Genomic DNA, 18,098 nt, shown 5'->3' on the forward strand with positions numbered 1-18,098 from the left:
CATACACGAGTATGTTTCCAAATGTGTGGTATGTCAAAAGACAAAATTTGATAGAGGGAAGAAACTTGGATTGCTTCAACCCTTGCCAATCCCTAATTCACCGTGGGAGAGCATATCCATGGATTTTATCTTTGGATTGCCTAAGTCTATCCATGGGAATACGAGAATATGGACGATAGTGGACAGGTTCAGTAAACAAGCTCATTTTATACCTGTCAAAAAGACTATCAAAGCCCATCAAATGGCAACCCTCTTCATTTCACAAATTTTCAAGTACCATGGCTTGCCAATGTCCATAGTGTCGGATAGAGATCCTAGAATGACCAGTAATTTCTGGAAGGGTCTCTTTGAGAATTTAGGAACAAGGCTAAACTTCTCTTCGGCCTATCGTCCACAAACTGATGGCCAAAGTGAAATAGCTAACCTAACCATTCTCGATCTACTAAAAGCCTATGTAACGGAAGTAGATCAAAGATCCCAATGGGAGAAGTACTTACCCTTAGTAGAGTATGCTTACAATAACACTGTACATACTTCTACAAGAAAAGCACCTTTCGAGGTAATTGAGGGAAGATCAAAAAGTCCCTTGCTACTTAAGGTACATGGGAAGATCTTCGCTGCAGATGAGTATAGCCGAGACCTACAAGAATCTTTCCAAAAGATTAAGGATGCTATCTCTATCTCACAGCAAAGGCAAAAGGCTGCTGCTGACAAGCACAGAAAGCCCAAGCCTTTAAAGAAAACGATTGGGTCTTGTTAAAGTTTCCCAAGGCTCGATTAAGGCACACGACGGGCAAGAATCCTACGGGCCACCAAAAGTACTATGCTAAACTAGCAAAAAGGTATTATGGTCCCTTCCAGATTCTTAGGCCAATCAATGAGATGGCCTATCAACTTAAGTTGCCCAATCATTGGCTCATACACAATGCTTTTCATGTGAGCCTCTTAAAGCCTTACAAAGGAGAGCCACCTCAAGAACCAACTATTGAAGACCCACCGGAGATCGAGGACCACGAGGAGGTGCTGCAGCCCGAGTCCATTCTCCGACATGAAGACAAGGTATTAAGAGGCGGTAAGACTATCCGACGATATCTTATTAAGTTTAAGAATTATCCTTTTGAAGATGCTAGATGGATGCAAGGCATACAATTAAAGGATAACCTAAACCTTGTCAATGCTTACAATGCTTCCCAAGAGTAAGCAAATGTACAAAATGTTAAAAATGAACAAAAATTTTTGTCTTATAAGACTCTCTTTTTCTTTATTTGTGCACAAAAATGAAGTAGTATGCATGCTTAGATCAAGTTTGCGGGACGACGTCTCCCAAACACCAAAGTAGAGCTTGTCACTCTACTATGGAAGACTGATAGGACTAATGTGCAGACATGCTTGCGGCAGCCTCAGGCTCTCAAGCGCCAAATGGACTAGTCATCCATTATGGAATGATGTCGTAGGGTAACATAGGGATCCTCTACCCGCTAAGAAAAGGACTCATGCATATGCTTTATCTTCTCTACACCATAGTCGAGGACGACTATGATTTCAAGAGAGAGGTAATGTCATAATAATCAATATCTAATTCTCCTAAATGATTTTCTCATATTAAACTGATCATTTAATGTGGGGAAGTGCCAAGGGAGAAAAAGCTAGAATATTGGTTAAGTTAGCAGACCGGCCACAGTAGGGATCCAAAGGAGGGAAAATAGGGATCCAAAGGGGGGGCCATCTGCAAAAGAGCCATGTGAAACAATGGGCCAAAAAGACCCTAAGGTTCAGCCCATTAAGACTTCCAAAATGCTAAGGTTCCAAAATTCAAAGGTTGTGTCCAAAGGTCAACCCTAGGGAAAATTGGATGCTTAGTGTGTGCCCAAAAAGTCTTTCTACATCCCTACATGGGAGGGGGCGAGCCCCAAAGCTAGGGGATGAGAGAGAAAGCCACACACACACACACAGGCTCCCTTTACACAAAGGGAATGAGGGACACATGTCAGCTCCCTAGGCCAGATGCCCACAAGGTGTGCCCAATTCCTATTGGAAGACCCTTGAAGTGGACCAATGAGAATTAAGCTAGAGTAAATCTAGTTTAATTAATTTAAAAACATTTAATAAAAGAAACCAATGAGAATTAAGTCTCCTAGAAGACTATTGGGCAGTCTCCCAAGGGGTCCAATGAGCATTCAGGAGCCCCATGGCTTGCCTGATTCCTATTGGCCAGGAGGCAAAGGGGTCCAATGAGAGTTTAGTTTAATTATTTAATTACCTAAAGCTCTCACAAAAGGGGAAAGGGGGACACATGTCTAAAGGCTATCACTTATGCTGCTTAATTCCTATTGGCTTGACCTGGGGAGGTCCAATGAGGCAAAGGCCAGACTTATTTAGCAGCTAGGGCTCGCCCAAGAGAGGGGGGGGGCTGATTTTTGCTTGGCATTGACACACACACTCTCACACTTGACCATGTGTGAAGGGAAAATACTCTATCTCCTCCCAAGCTTTAATGGAGAGCTCATCACCTACTCCAAGCTTGTGAGATAGAAGCCTACATCAACACTCTCTTGGCATGTGGATGCAAATCCAACCAAGAGCCAAGCTTCAATGCATGCTCATCTTCTCTACCAAGCTAATTACTAAGCTAAGTTATGCTAATATGAGTGATTATGTGAGGAGATGTACTTCTTTCTCGTAAGATACTTCTTTTTCCTCTCAATCTACTCTCATACCCTGCTAGCTCTCACCATCTTCGAAGGTGTGTGAGGTCTTGGGTCTGAGAACGGGGATAATTCAAGTTGTGTTTGATTAAGTGTTTTGCTTGGTGTATGAAGCTTCCATCTTCATTGCACTAGCTAGTCTTGAAGGAACACAAAGAATTGTATTGTACAATGTCTCTCTTGATGGGAGAAACCATAATACAAAGCCTTTTGGAGGGGGGACCGGCTCCATGCAAATCCGGTCCTCAACTGTTGTCAATAGCTTAATTGCTCTCTCTTTTGAAAGTATTGTCGATGCTATCTAACTAGGTGTTATGCTTTTTGTTGCTCTCTCCACCCAAGCACTCTTGTAATTCTCATTAGGAATCTATTCTAATGAAATGCCCACTATGTTCATGCTAATTTCCGCTACACATAAGATTTTAGGCCATTAAATGTTACATGCACCTATGGGTCCTCATGCTCATGTAGCTTCTACCCCTCCCATTGTTTCAACAACTTATGCTCCACAACCACAACATCCAAGATCTTATTTCTATGGGACCATACCGGCTAGCATTAGCATGTCACATCCAACATCTGCTATGCCTAGGGCCACACATATGAACGTTGGGCCACCACATGGCACAACAGTGTACCCAACTTGAAACCCAAGGGCTGCATATATGCCAAGCCCAATGCCAACCCCCATTCCACCCACTATACCTGCTCACTTAGGTGACTTGGAAACCTTTACTTAAGCTATTGGTCGATCCAGTGCTGAAAAAAGCGTAACACGCCTGAAAGAGAGCCTTGAAGTAAGGTAGTACAAATAGCCAAGCTCACACAAAAATCTAGTGGAGGCAGGGATGTGAGAAAGCATATCGAAGTATCTGAACAATATGCGATTCCCTATGAGAACACAATAACCTGCATAAGAGTAATGTTTTAAGCCTGACCTTAAGTGGGAAGGCTGGAGATTGGTATAGAACCCTAAGGGTGGAAGAGAAAACAATTTACCCTACTCTTAGGAGACTATTCATGAAAGAGTACATACGAGAGGGAGTACTTTGGGGTGCATCTCAACTCTAGAAAGCCCAACGAGAGGAAGGAGAGTCGGTGAGGGACTTTATTAGTCGCTTAAAGCATTTGAATTCTTGTCGTAACCCAAATGAGCGCTTCAATAATGACCAATTGCTTGATAGATTCATTAGGGGACTACGACATGAGGATATCTACAATGGCCTAGTCATTAGAGGTATCACCAATTGGGAAGCAGTCACCACCAATGCAATCCATTTGGAGGATAATTTAATGATTCAAGGAGAAAGAGTGTTTGTTGAGCCTAAATCTACTAGCTCGCAAGCATCAAGGCATCAGCCAATGACCCTAAAGCCAATTGCTAAGGAGCCAAAGATATTTGAGATGACTTTAGCAGATCTCACCAAGGATATTCAAGAGAGTCTTAGAGACAATCGTGCTCCTCAAAACAATCATATGTATCCAAGAAGGGAGCAACAATAGTGCTCAGTTTGCTATGGTCCGCATAGTACCAGTGAATGCCCTACTTTTAGAGTTGAATTTAATGGAAATTGCAATGCCTATGGGAGGTATGTTACCATATACATGTGGTAGTGATGTGTGTGAACACACTAGGACCACTCGGGCATTATTTCCCTCTTTAGGAGGTTTTTTCCCTCGCGCACTGTATATACGCCCATTCATTCTAGGGCTATCTATCTTTCCATTGCACACTAAGTAATATACTCTCAGTTGTGTGCCTTGAGCTTCCTTCATCTTCTCCAAGATGTGTGCGTTTCTCTGCAACCCTAATTCCAACAATTGGTATCAGAGCAAGTTGTGTCCTCCCTGGCTTACTTGCCAGCTTCTCCAGTGTTGGGGTATAAAGCCCAATGTGGTCGCCCAGGTAAGTGGGCGGGCCGCCAGGTATGTACACATATTCTTTTGTAAAAACCTAATAAAAACTCACTATGCTCTACACATTACAGTAGAGCGAGTTCACCATATCGTCGTGCTTTTCTTCTCGCACTCTCTCTCGCGTCGCACTTCCGCTCGTACTCCTTCAAGTGGTATCAGAGCTCAGATCGAGGCTCGGGGCAGCACTGCCGGAGGCTAGAGTCACCAACTCAGATTGGAGTGAGATTCGACAGGCGAAGACACGGCCCCAAATCTTGTGGGTATGCCCGAAGGGCTCGGTGTTCTCATAATTTCATTCTGAGGTCATCTCGGCCACCGTTCGGCTTCGACAAAGGTCTGCACTGGCCATTTTCGACTACGTGATCTCGACGGGTGCAGATCCGACTCTGCAAATTTGGGGTTTTTCGGCCTACGACTGCAGGTGCCGAGGATATCGACACTCCCAGAGTGTTGATTTGTGGCTGTCTACACATCGAAGGACGGCTCACAGTTCTTGGAGGCGTGTCACATACGACACGGGCGTATCTACACACAGACTGTAGGCGACATCCACTAGTTCATCAGGTAGCTTGTGTTTGCTGCTTGATATTCTAGATTTCATCCTGACATTGCAGGTACTTCCACATGGGATGTATTGTCAGAGATGATGTATGTCTGTTGAGGGTTTGCTGGCTGTGAGTCACGCAGCAAACAACCACCGCAGCGGTTACAGCATACAGTGGGAAATTTGTGGATGTATGACTTTGTGGGAAGTCTATGTACTGTCAGATTTACTGCAGCCTTTGTTGAGGGTCGAGTGAGGTTTTATTGAGCTGGGGGATTCTCGAATGTTGAGATCCTTTCGGTGATACAGGTCTTGGAGCGATCCCTCGAGCACCCTTAGATAGGCAGCTAGGATGCATTGACTGTGAGTTAGACAGTTGGGATTGCATCTTTGCTTTACTGCCGTTGATGCATTGTCGCAGTCTATGCTTACAGGACAGTGACAGGAGACTCAGAGACAGTACAGGTGCAGGACAGGTTTACCCACAGCTTACAGTGTTAGAGAGACAGTGGTTTTTGGAGCTGTTTTTTGGTATGTTTTTAGTACTCCAAAGCCATTTTACAAAGGAGACTCTGCCAAAATTTCTGCAGAATCTGAAGCTTTCTTGGTTCATTTGACAGGTTGATATTGGTTCAGAGGTCAGTTTACAGGGGAAACTTTGCCGAATTTTTCCCAGGAAAGTAAACTACTGTGAAGCGTAGCTATGGCTGGATCACAGGACACTGCTCTTTACAATATCAAGAAGCTGGATGGAACCAATTTCCCATTGTGGAAGAAGAAGATTTGGCACGTGTTGGTACAAAAGAAGCAGATAAAACCTATAAAGCTCAAGGGGATAAAACCAGAAGATATGGACGAAGATGAATGGAGCGAAATGGATGAATTGGCACTTTCTACCATTATGCTGACTTTGGCAAAAAGTGTTTACTTCAATGTAGCAGACGAGATGTCGGCTTATCAAGCATGGTTAAAGCTGAGTGATCTTTATGAGAAGCAGAGTGCAGCTTCACAGGTATACTGGCTTAAGAAGCTTGTTGACTTGAAGATGAAAGAAGGGACACCTATGTCCAATCATCTGAATGAATTCAACACAATCTACAATCAGTTGTCAGCTCAAGGTGTCAAGTTTGATGAACCTGTTAGAGCTATGTTCCTGTTGATCACATTGCCGGAAAGTTGGGACACTTTTCGCACAGCTTTGAGTAATTATGCACCTCCAGATGGTTTGAACATAGCAGGTGTAGAAGGAAGTCTGCTTACTGAAGAAACCAATAGAAAGACAATGGACAAAGGCAAAGGAACAGCCTTAGTTGTCAGGGGAAGGACCAAAGAAAAGTACAAAGGTGGAAAGAGGAATCAGTCTCGTAGCAAGTCCCGCAGTGCTGAAGGCAAGAGTGACATAGAATGCTACCATTGTGGCAAGAAGGGTCACATGAAAAGAGACTGCAGAGAATGGAAAGCAGAAAAAGGCAAAGAGAAAGCTGAAGACCATGGTGAGAAGAACAAGTCCTCAGTGAAGATTCAAGAAATAAATGTGACAAACACTGTTGCAGAGGATGTCAGTCTAGTGTCAGGAGACATCTACTTCTTGAAGAATACAATGGACTCAGCTCTTCTTACAGCATCTGATGGAAATGCACTGAGTGACTGGATTATAGACTCAAGGGCATCACTTCATGTGTCTCCAAACAAGGAGTGGTTTACCTCTTATGTGACCACTAAAGATCATGTTCGGCTAGGCAATGGGCAGACATGTGAGATCTTAGGTGTTGGAGATGTTCAATTGAAGTTTCAGAATGGCTCTTCTTTCACGCTGAAGAATGTGAGACATGTTCCCGCAATTACAAAGAGCTTGATCAGCACAGGTTTACTTGATGATGCTGGCTACGTCACCACTTTTGGACAGAACATGTGGAAGATATCCAAGGGTTCTATGACAGTAGCACATGGAGTAAAGTTGGAGGACTTTACATGATTTATGTATCAAATGTCTCTAAAAATGTAATCAATGTAACCGAGCATCCGAACGTTTCTTTGTGGCATAGCCGGTTAGGACATATGTCCAAGAAGGGAATGGAAATCTTGTCTCGTTCTGGTTATTTGCCTGGCTTTTCATTTAATGATTTTGAATTTGTGAACATTGTCTATATGGTAAGCAAACACAGCAGCCACATAAGCATAGAAGCAGTAGAAGAGATACACAGCTGGCACTTGTTCATAGTGATTTGTGTGGACCTATGCCTAACCTATCTCTAGGGGGAGCTTCTTACTTCATGACATTTATAGATGATTACTCGAGGAAAGTATGGGTTTACTTTCTCAAGCACAAGGATGAAGCGTTTAGTGTTTTCAAAACGTTTGTGACACTTGTGGAGAATCAAAGTGGCAAGAAGCTTTAATGCTTACGCACTGACAATGGTGGAGAGTATGTTTCAAAGGCCTTTCAGGACTTTTGTGAGTCAAAAGGTATAAAACGTGAACTTACTGCTCCTTACAATCCTCCTCAAAATGGTGTTGTTGAGAGGATGAATAGGACCATACAAGAGAAGGTCAGAAGTATGTTGTCTAATGCACAGCTGCCAAATGGGTTTTGGGCTGAAGCTGTATCAACAGCTGTTCATCTTGTAAATAGATCTCCTAGCAAGGTTTTGCAGAAGGATTCAGTGCCAGAGATGGTATGGTCAGGCAAAATGCCCTCATACAAGCATCTCAGAGTCTTTGGCTGTGAGGCATATACTCATGTTCCAAAAGAATTTAGGAACAAACTTGAGCCAAAGAGTAGAAAGTGCATCTTTCTAGGCTATGGTAATTCTGGTGAGATGGGGTACAGACTTTGGGATCCCGAATCCAGAAAGGTTGTCCGCAGCAATGATGTTCACTTTAATGAATCCAAATATCATTCTAAACCAGAGAGGGTTGAGGAGATTAGAAGAGTTGTCTTCCAAGAAGATGGACCTGCACGTGCAAGACAAAATGTCAGGGCTCAAGAGGAGCAAGGACAGGATAGAGTGGAACCACAGGTTGTGGCTGAGCCTGAGCCACCTATTGTGCGTAGATCTGGATGTGTCACGGGACCTCCTGATAGGTTTGTTCCATCTATGAACTATGTCATGTTGACTGATTGCAATGAGCCTTCATGTTACAAGGAAGCAGTGCAAATGAAGGACTCCGGGAATTGGCAATTGGCCATGCAGTCAGAGATGACAGCTCTGCATAAAAACAAGACATGGAAGCTAGTTAAATTACCACAGGGCAAAAAGGCTCTACCTTGTAAATGGGTTTACATGTATAAGATCACCGCTCATGATAGTCAGCCAAAGTACAAAGCAAGGCTTGTTGCCAAGGGCTTTAAGCAAGAACAAGGCATTGACTTTGATGAAGTCTTCTTTCCGGTGGTCAAGATGACTACATTGAGATTCTTTCTTGCATTGGTTGCCATATTAGATTTGGTGTTGCACCAAATGGATGTTAAGACAGCGTTCTTGCATGGTGATTTAGATGTGGAAATTTACATGCAGCAGCCATAAGCGTTTGTTGAGAACGGCAAGGAAGATTGGGTATGCCAACTGTTAAAGAGTCTTTATGGCTTAAAACAATCACCCAGGGCATGGTACCATAAATTCCACAAGTTTATGCTTTCTCAAGGCTACAAACGTAGTGAGTTGGATCACTGTCTATATACAAAGAAGGCTAAGGATGGTAGTTGGCTGATCCTTATTTTGTATGTGGATGACATGTTGATTGCTGGCAAGCACTTGGAAGAAATTTCAGCTTTGAAGTCAAAGATGGAAAAATCGTTTGACATGAAAGACATGGTGAGGCAAGTCATATACTTGGTATGCGCATTGAGAGAGACAGATCAATGAAGTTGATTTGGTTATCTCAAACAGAGTATATTGACAAGGTTTTGCAACGTTTCAATATGGAGAAGGGAAAGGCACTGAGTGTTCCATTGCCACCATATGTGAAACTTAGCAAACAAGATTGTCCTGTGTCTGAGGAAGAACAGGCTGAAATGGATAAGATTCCATATGCGTCTGCAGTGGGTAGTTTGATGTATGCAATGATTGCTACTTGCCTAGACATTGCATTTGCAGTGGGAGTAGTAAGTCGATACATGTCAAACCCAGGCAAGAAACATTGGGAGGCAGTGAAAGGAATATTGAGATACCTGAAAGCTACAAAGAGTATGCGTATATGCTATGGGAGTCAGGAGCTAAGTGTAAAGGGTTTTACAGACTCAGATTATGCAGGTGACTTAGACAACCGAAGGTCTACGTCAGGGTATGTCTTTACATTGGCTGGTGGAGCAGTATCATGGCGTTCTAGATTACAAGATTTTGTTACTCAGTCTACTACAGAGGCTGAATATGTTGCAGCATCAGAGGCATGCAAAGAATCAATTTGGCTTAATCGACTAGTAACAGATTTGGGAATCAAAGAAGAGATGCTTGTGTTATATTGTGATAGTCAAAGTGCTATACAATTGGTTCGCAATCCAGTTTATCACTCAAAGACAAAGCATGTGGATGTGAAGTATCATTTCATTAGGGAAATGCTCGAGGATAAGCAACTTCAGCTTGTCAAAGTTCACACCACAGAAAATCCTGCTGATCTACTTACAAAAGGACTTCCCTCAGAGAGCTTTGCGCATTTTCACAAGCAATTAGGTGTAGGGTAGTACATCACTTCTCTACATCTCTTGTATATTAGCTTGTATAGTAGCTTCTCTCACACTTAAAGTACCACATTGGACTTTAAGTGGGAGGTTGTTGGGGTATAAAGCCCAATGTGGTCGCCCAGGTAAGTGTGCGGGCCGCCAGGTATGTACACATATTCTTTTGTAAAAACCTAATAAGAACTCACTATGCTCTACACATTACAGTAGAGCGAGTTCACCATATCGTCGTGCTTTTCTTCTCGCACTCTCTCTCGCGTCGCACTTCCGCTCGTACTCCTTCATCCAGCACACACCTGCTCACTTTCTTCGATTTTAGTGAGCTTTGGCGAGCGTTCACAGGTTGAAAAATCTTTTGGGAGAACTTGTAGAGCTCAGTCTGCTTAGATTTTTGATTTGGGCTCATTTCGGCCTCCGTTTCTACTACAGGCAGGTCTGCACATGCAATTTTGTCATTTTGTGTAGAATTTTTGTCAATGCTGTTTTTTGCATATCCGGTGCCTTACAGTCTTCTATGGTTTGTGCTATATAGCACGTGCTGTTCCTGCTCCGTTTCTCCTCTTTTCGGGTAGTTTTTCACATCAGGTGCAAGATTTACCATGGCTGACAACAACACATATGTGTTCAAGATGTTTGCTGCTGAGGACACGTTGGATGGGGACAATTACCCTATGTGGGCTTATATGATGCAACATGTTCTTGTGTGAAAGGGCATCTAGAATATTGTGCAGGGCATTGATGTACGTCCTGGTTCTGAGGATGTTGTAGGTCTTGCTGCAAGGATTACTGCTATTAGAGTTGTTTTGCCTATGGCAGAACAAGCTCGTTGGGATGTAAAGGATGAGCAGGCTCATGCATTGATTGTGTTGTCTATGAAGCGCACCATTACTCCTCACACTCGTTCAACAAAGTCTGCTAAACAGACTTGGGATATTTTGGCTGGTCTGTATGCAAGCCATAATGAGGCAAAATTTGCTTTGCTATATAAAGAGCTGGAATCGAAGATTATGCATGAGGAAGATGATATGGACACATTCCTTGCTGGTGTCAAGGATATCAATGAGCAACTTATTTTGCAGGTGAAGTCATTTCAGATAGTTCCCTTGTGTAGACTGTTCTTGATGCCTTACCAGATTCTTACCAGACTTTTGCTAGTACTTGGAGACCTATGACCCAAGGAAATCCTGAAGTCAAGTTTGATGCATTACGCACATTGCTGTTGCAAGAGTCACTTTCCAAAAAAAACAGGACTAGGCAGCATGCAGTTGAACAGGCTTTCATTGATTCTCAAAGAAAGGGTGGTAACATCAATGCATCCACTTCTTATGGTTCTGCTGCTAGTGGCAAAAATTCTGTTCCTAATGCTTCTACTGGTAGCAATTTTTTTGGAAATTCTGGGGATAAGGGCAAAAAGAAGATGCGTTGCCATTATTGTAAAGCTAATGAACACTTGATCAAGTAGTGTCCTAAGTTGAAGGCCAAAGAGGCTAAGAAGAAAGACGGTGGTTCCACTCCAAATTCTGGTTCCACTACAAATTCAGCCATTGTTGTGTCTTCTGTGAAAGGAGACTGTGATGCTGATGTTGATATAGAATGGGCTTTTAGTGCATGGTGCACTTACAATCCTGCTGCCCATGATGCATGCATGTCAGTTGCTGCAAATTCACATGTGTGGTATTTTGACAATGGTGCTGACACTGGGTTAGCCGCACTGCCCTCTAGCCCGGCATGAGAGTTTAGAGTTCTTGAATTTCGAAACCGAGAACCGCATGAATCACCATTTGAGGAGACGGAGGTAAAGAAAACCACAAAAAAGGCATTTTTTCCTTATTATCACTGTCACCAAACCCCGAAGGGTGCATAAAATATCAGGGCCGTTTTTTTAAAGAAAAAAATCTCTCTCTTTCTCTTTCATTATTTTTCCCTTTCTCTCTCACTATATTCCCCCCCCTCCCTCTCTCTCTCTCTCTATGTTCTTTCCCTCTTTCTCTCTCTTTCCCTCATTATCTCTCTCTCTCTCTCTCTCTCTCTCTCTCTCTCTCTCTCTCTCTCTCTCTCTCTCTTTCTCTCTGTGTCTGAATAGTCTGCAGGCTAAGCATAATAATACACTCTTTCTCTCTCTCATTACCCCAGCCTTTGACTTCATTAACTTCCCCCCCCTTCCTCGCTCACTGTCGGCCGAAAGCAACCCAGAGCCCCCCCCCCCCCCCCCCCCCCCCCCCCCCCCCCCCCCCAAGCTCTCTCTCTTCCTCTCGTGCATTCTCTAGACCAGCCCAAAGGCGCGCAGAAATCGGCCCTCTCTCTCTCTCTCTCTCTCTCTCTCTCTCTCTCCTCTCTCTCTCTCTCTCTCTCTCTCTCTCTCTCTCTCTCTCTCTCTTATCCACACCCACTCCCTCACCTTCTCCCTCCCTCGCCACCTCACCTCGCTCTCCCACTTGCTCTGTGTTGAAGGCTCAAAGGCGCAACAGTAAAACAGGACGAAGTCTCTCTCTCTCTCTCTCTCTCTCTCTCTCTCTCTCTCTCTCTCTCTCTCTCTCTCTCTTGTTCTTATCTACACACACACCCTCTCACACCCCCTCCCTCGCTCTCTGGGTCGGTCACATCAGAACTCTCTCTCTCTCTCTCTCTCTCTCTCTCTCTCTCTCTCTCTCTCTCTCTCTCTCTCTCTCTCTCTCTCTGTCTCTCTCTTTCTCTCTCCCGTCGACTTGTGCAGGCGCCACCCTCATGGCATTTCTCTCTCTCTCTCTCTCTTATTCTACTCTCTCTCTCTCTCTCTCTCTCTCTCTCTCTCTCTCTCCCATTTTTTCCCTAGCACTCGCGTTCCCTCTCTCTCTCACTCTTGTTCTCTCACGTTGTTTCCCTGCACGCGCACACAGTAAGCACGTAAATAGATTATATATATATATACATAATTTATAAATAATACCCCTTCCCCTTCTCTCTCGTTCCCAAACACCGCACGTATACATACGCATACGCATACACACACCTACATACACATACACACGCACACAAAACACACAAACACAATCACGCAGTCACCAATACACACACACACACACACACACACACACACACACACACGCATAAAAGCACTTACACAGATACACATACATTCACACATGCATATACACACCCACAATAAAAAAAGCAAAGGAATAATCGACATTGACGCCAAATAAAAGAAGACGGTCAATTCGCGCGTCGCCAACACCAAAACAAGAAGTGGCGCCAAAGGCACGCCCCGACCGGCACTGAAAGGAGGTAACACATAGGATCTTGGCTTCTCGCAACAAATACCGATTCCGGAAACCTTAAACCTCACACCGACCACCCGAACCATCAACAAAACCCTTGTAAATACCCCAAACCCCCACTCTTCCCTAATAACCTAGCCATGGCTAGTGGATTGTAAAAAAACTCTTCCCCCACCCCACTCTTTCCTCTCTTTATCTCTACCTTCTCTCTCTTTATCTCTCTTACTAGAGAGGCATCTAGATCTTTTCTTGCGACTAGTGGATATTTGCAAGGACCATTGGGTAAGGACCACCTCTCAAGCCTATATAAAGAGGCCTCCGCTAAGCACAAAGGGACACACAAGTAAGGGAGGAATACACTAGCTCCATGCACTCTATATGGTAAGCACCACTAAGCACATAATGCACTCCAAGCTAGAGAGCTCATGGCATCATGTTGAATTGAAAGCTTGGGCATTGTAGCATTGGCAACATCACCATTTGCCCCATTATCCACCACACCATGGTTGAGTCACTAGTCACGGCCACTCCATGCACATAAGGTAGTCACTACTCTCCCACAAGGCAACATGAGCACGCTTGGATTGAATGCATCGACACAATGCTATTTTGGCCCGCTCTCGATGTGGGTAATGGACGTCATCCTCGGTGGTTGCATTGTCTTGATGTTTTCCCTCAACCAACCTTCCCGCTAACTCCAACTTCGCTATGCACCATATGGCGCTCGCTTTCCATCATGCATCCCTAGTGCCGAGAGCGAGGTTTTGTAACCGCCAAGACCACCATTTTTAAGTATCATCATCGCCAATAAAAGGGTGCAATGTTGTATTGATCTTTGGGGTCCATTCTCTTTTCTCCTTAGTTTTGTTTTCCCACATTCGTGGGATGTTTTGTCTCTTGTATATCACTCTGCTTGTGCTCCATCACGTGTGGCCTGTCCAATCAGTCAGTAAGCTCCATTCCGACCTTGTTACATACCTCCCTCGTACACACACTCCTAACTATTGACTATGCATTATCTACATGTGGACGTTTGATGTATCACCATTTTATGTTGGTTACCTAGAGGGCATTTCACTTTTGCTACCCTAGGCCATGTATGTTTGCGTCCTATCCGTACTTATGCTAGGTGGTGCCCCTTTCTACCTTTAGGATTACTCCTACCTTGAGATGATGCTTAGGGATGTTTAGGCTATGTGTGGTGTAGAGGCCACCCCATATGGCATGTCATTTCCGGCTATCATTTTCTTGGTGCCCTCATGGAGGATCCTTTCTTGAAACCCTCTAGTTTACAAGACTGAAACCCCTAAACTTTTGTGGATGGATGAATGGCTAGTAGGGTTCGCTAACTGGACGACCGAAGAAGAAGAGCTCCTAGCACAATTGAACGAACTCCGCATCTTCATCGAAGCTCGAGTGCCAGGCATAACGGTAATCGATTTTCAGTGGGAGAGTCCACCAACACGCCAAACTCAGTGGATATACATAGGCTGGGTGCCAAGAAGAAGAAGGAAAAAGTCGAAACCATGTCCGCCACCTACAACCAACCCGCAACAACAAGATGGAGGGAGCTCTGCACAATAGAGAATCAACACTATTCTACTTCGAGAATCGGGTAACTCAAGTCACCGAGGTAATCATCACAGTCAGTTTCCAAGTCGCACCTGATGCTGCAGCACAGATAACGGAAGCACATGCTTGTTTGAGGAAAGAACACCACCCTCTCCCACAAACTTGGACAGTGACTAAGCACCTCTAAGCTTCACATGAATCAATACAACTTCCCTCAAGGCAGATCACACATTATGATATGAGTGCACTCAATCAAGGTAATACTGGACTTAAAGGCTCACTACCAGCATGTAATCGAAACCATGCTCGGTGGGGAGCGCTTCTTTGAGATCAGCCATTTGTCTTACCTTTGGTACAAGGCAACGTACCGTTTGAGATTTTAATCTATGTTCAAAATAAAAAGGGTATACATGCCTCCTTGTAAAGAAAAAGGAAAAAAAAACTTTTGATTGCAAGCTAAGCAGTGTGTCTTTCTAGCTCTCTCTCTCTCTCAGTACTCATGGCAAGTGTAGCATTTCCAACATTTAAAGGAAAGAAGGGGGAGGATCTGGTAACATATTTCCTAGATGACTTTGAAGTAGCATGTGTGTAGTAAGCAACAAAGATACAGATGAATCCCGGGTTAAAATCTTTAAGCATCTCATGAAGTTAGAAGCTAGGTCATGGTACAACGCACTTCCACAAGCAACTAAGGATGACTGGGAGCCCTTAAAAACTGCTTTTAAGAGGCGCTTTGGGGGAGGTACCACTTCAGAGAAGCTATGGGACAAGTTGAGAGACTTGAAGCAGGAGGGTCTTTTAGAATATGCCAACTATGAGTCCGAATTTGTGGATTTGTGGGAACGGTGGATTGAGTCACTGGCAAGAGGGGAAGCTGCACCCGATTTCCTAAAAAAGGACCGGTTCACGCATGGCTTATGGCCGCTTCTCAAGGAGAAGGTGAAGGGTAGATTCCGGCTACGTACGAGTTAGCCGTCGAGATCGCTCGCCTTAAGGACAAGAAGTTGCGAATGAAAGCCAAAGAAACCGAGTCAACAGAAGCAGGAACATCGTGTCAACCAAAAACCACGACAACCACCATTCCTCCACCACCACCGACTCCTGGGGTAAGAGATGACCAACAAGATATGTTGGCCCACAGTACTGTCCAACTGTAGAATTTGTCTTTCCACTTGATACAGCAAGGAAGGGATCAAGAAAGAGATCAAGACCCGAGAAGAGCACGACGACAAAACAGGGAGTATCACTGCTACAACTACGGAGAAGATGGTCACGGTATGTACTACTATCCCATACCACGACAAAACTATAATAGAGGAGGTAGGAGGAACTAACTATCACCTCCTAGAGAAAGAACATCCCCACCCTGAACACTAGCCCCACCAACACAAATTCTATGTCCACCCCAGGCACCACCACAAGCACCCATTCCACCTCTTCCACCGACACCACCACCTGATCGCCCTGTAAACATCATAAGGCTAGAAGAGAAAGGAAAGGCTGTAGTAGTGGATCCACCCTGAGCAAAGGAGAGGGATAAGGGTAAGGAGAAGGTAACCTTTATAGAACCATTTGAAGACATGACTGTAAAGAGAGCTAGGAGGGAGAAATGTACACAATCTGATGATGAGAGAAGTATGAAAGGAGAGACTAGCAAGAGGCCATCAAGGCCACGACGGAAATTAGGCATCATCAACTTCCAATTACGGAAAAGTTCTAGGTCCTATGATCTAACATTGGATGTGGCAGAGTAAGGACCAAAGATTACATAGCCACAATTGCTACATCTTGCACCAAAGGTAAGGCGGCAATGGTCCAAAATGGTAAGTACAAGGCACTCCAAAGCAAAGGTAGACGGAGAAATTTCGGGTTGCAACATGGATGACATCCTTCCAATTTTCGACGTCAACATAAAAAGTAAGAGGGTTGGAAACACCTACATTGATGGAGGTGCACAAATTTGTGTGATGAGTGAAGCTATGATGCTTCGGCTAGGGCTCGAGGTTGACAGGCCTTCTCCATGCAAGGCAAAGATGGCAAACAATGCAAAAGTAAAGTGTGTAGGTGTGGTAAGTGCTGTGAAGATAAAAGCTTTCAACACTGAGGTAGAACTAGATGTTTTTGTAATGCCTACTAAGGGGGAGGGCTATCCATTAATCTTGGGAAGGCCATGGTTGATGGCCATGAACGCAAAACAGGACTGGGGCACTCGCCTTCTACGCATGACTGGTAAGAAAGGGGAGACAATCTACTACGACATGAAAACTGGCAAGCAGAAGAAAATGGACCTAGAGACATCAGCAAATGAAACCACTAGTGAGTCTTCCACTTTTGAGGAGGAGACCACATCCACCAATGAAAGCGACAGTTCCATCGATGTGATGGATATCATCATGAAGGATCCACAAAGGGTAAGCACCAATGGCAGTCCGTCACCAAAAGGGCAAAGCAATGAAGAGGAAAGTAAATCACCTGGCCTAGGAGAAAGTAGGTTGAAGGGTATGTTGTCTAAGGAGTTAACAATTGAGGAAAAAGATAATTTTTTGCAAATGTTGATGGGATTCCTGACCTGTTCATTGACAAATATGAAAGAATCACAGGTATTACAATAGTGGAACATCATATTAAGCTGAAGGAAGGGGTAAAATCAGTTGTGCAAAAGCTACGATGGCTGGGGGTCATACAAGAAAAGGCACTCCTGGCCAAGGTAAGGAAGCTACTAGAAGTAGGCTCCATCTATCCTGTTGAAAACTCAGAGTGGGTGTCACTCGTAGTAGTGACGCCTATAAAGAATGGTAAGTGGAGGGTCTGTGTTGACTACAAACCACTAAATGCAGCCACAAAGAGAGACCACTTTCCTCTCCCTTTCTTGGATGAAATCTTGAATGAAGTGGTGGGTTTTGAATGCTACACCATGTGTGATGGTTATTCTGGGTATTTTCAAATACGCATAGCCTTGGAAGATCAACTAAAAACCATGTTCATTATGCCATGGGGTTGTTTTGCATACAGAGTTATGCCATTTGGTCTCACAAATGCACTTGCCACATTCCAAAGATATGTCACATATGTCTTTCAACAGTTATTTGGAACATCCATATGAGTTTTCATTGATGATTGTTGTATATATAGCTGTCGCATTTCACACTTAGAAAAGGTAATTGAGGGTTTGGCAAGGTTGCAAAGCCTAGGTGGGCAATTAAATGTGGACAAATGCCACATTGGGGAAAGTAGAGTCATTATGTTAGGCCATGAAATTTTAGCGAAAGGTATCAACGCCAATCCAAGTAAGGCGTCTGCACTCAAAGCCCTACCTTCACCAACAACCGCACGTCAACTGGGCTCTTTTTTACAAAAGGTAAGGTACTTGAGTAGATTCATACATCTACTATCACAACTCATTCTACCACTGCAATAGCTCACTC

This window comes from Adiantum capillus-veneris, chromosome 17 (assembly GCF_014529385.1).
Source record: "Adiantum capillus-veneris isolate H3 chromosome 17, ASM1452938v2, whole genome shotgun sequence".
Taxonomy (NCBI): Eukaryota; Viridiplantae; Streptophyta; class Polypodiopsida; order Polypodiales; family Pteridaceae; genus Adiantum; species Adiantum capillus-veneris.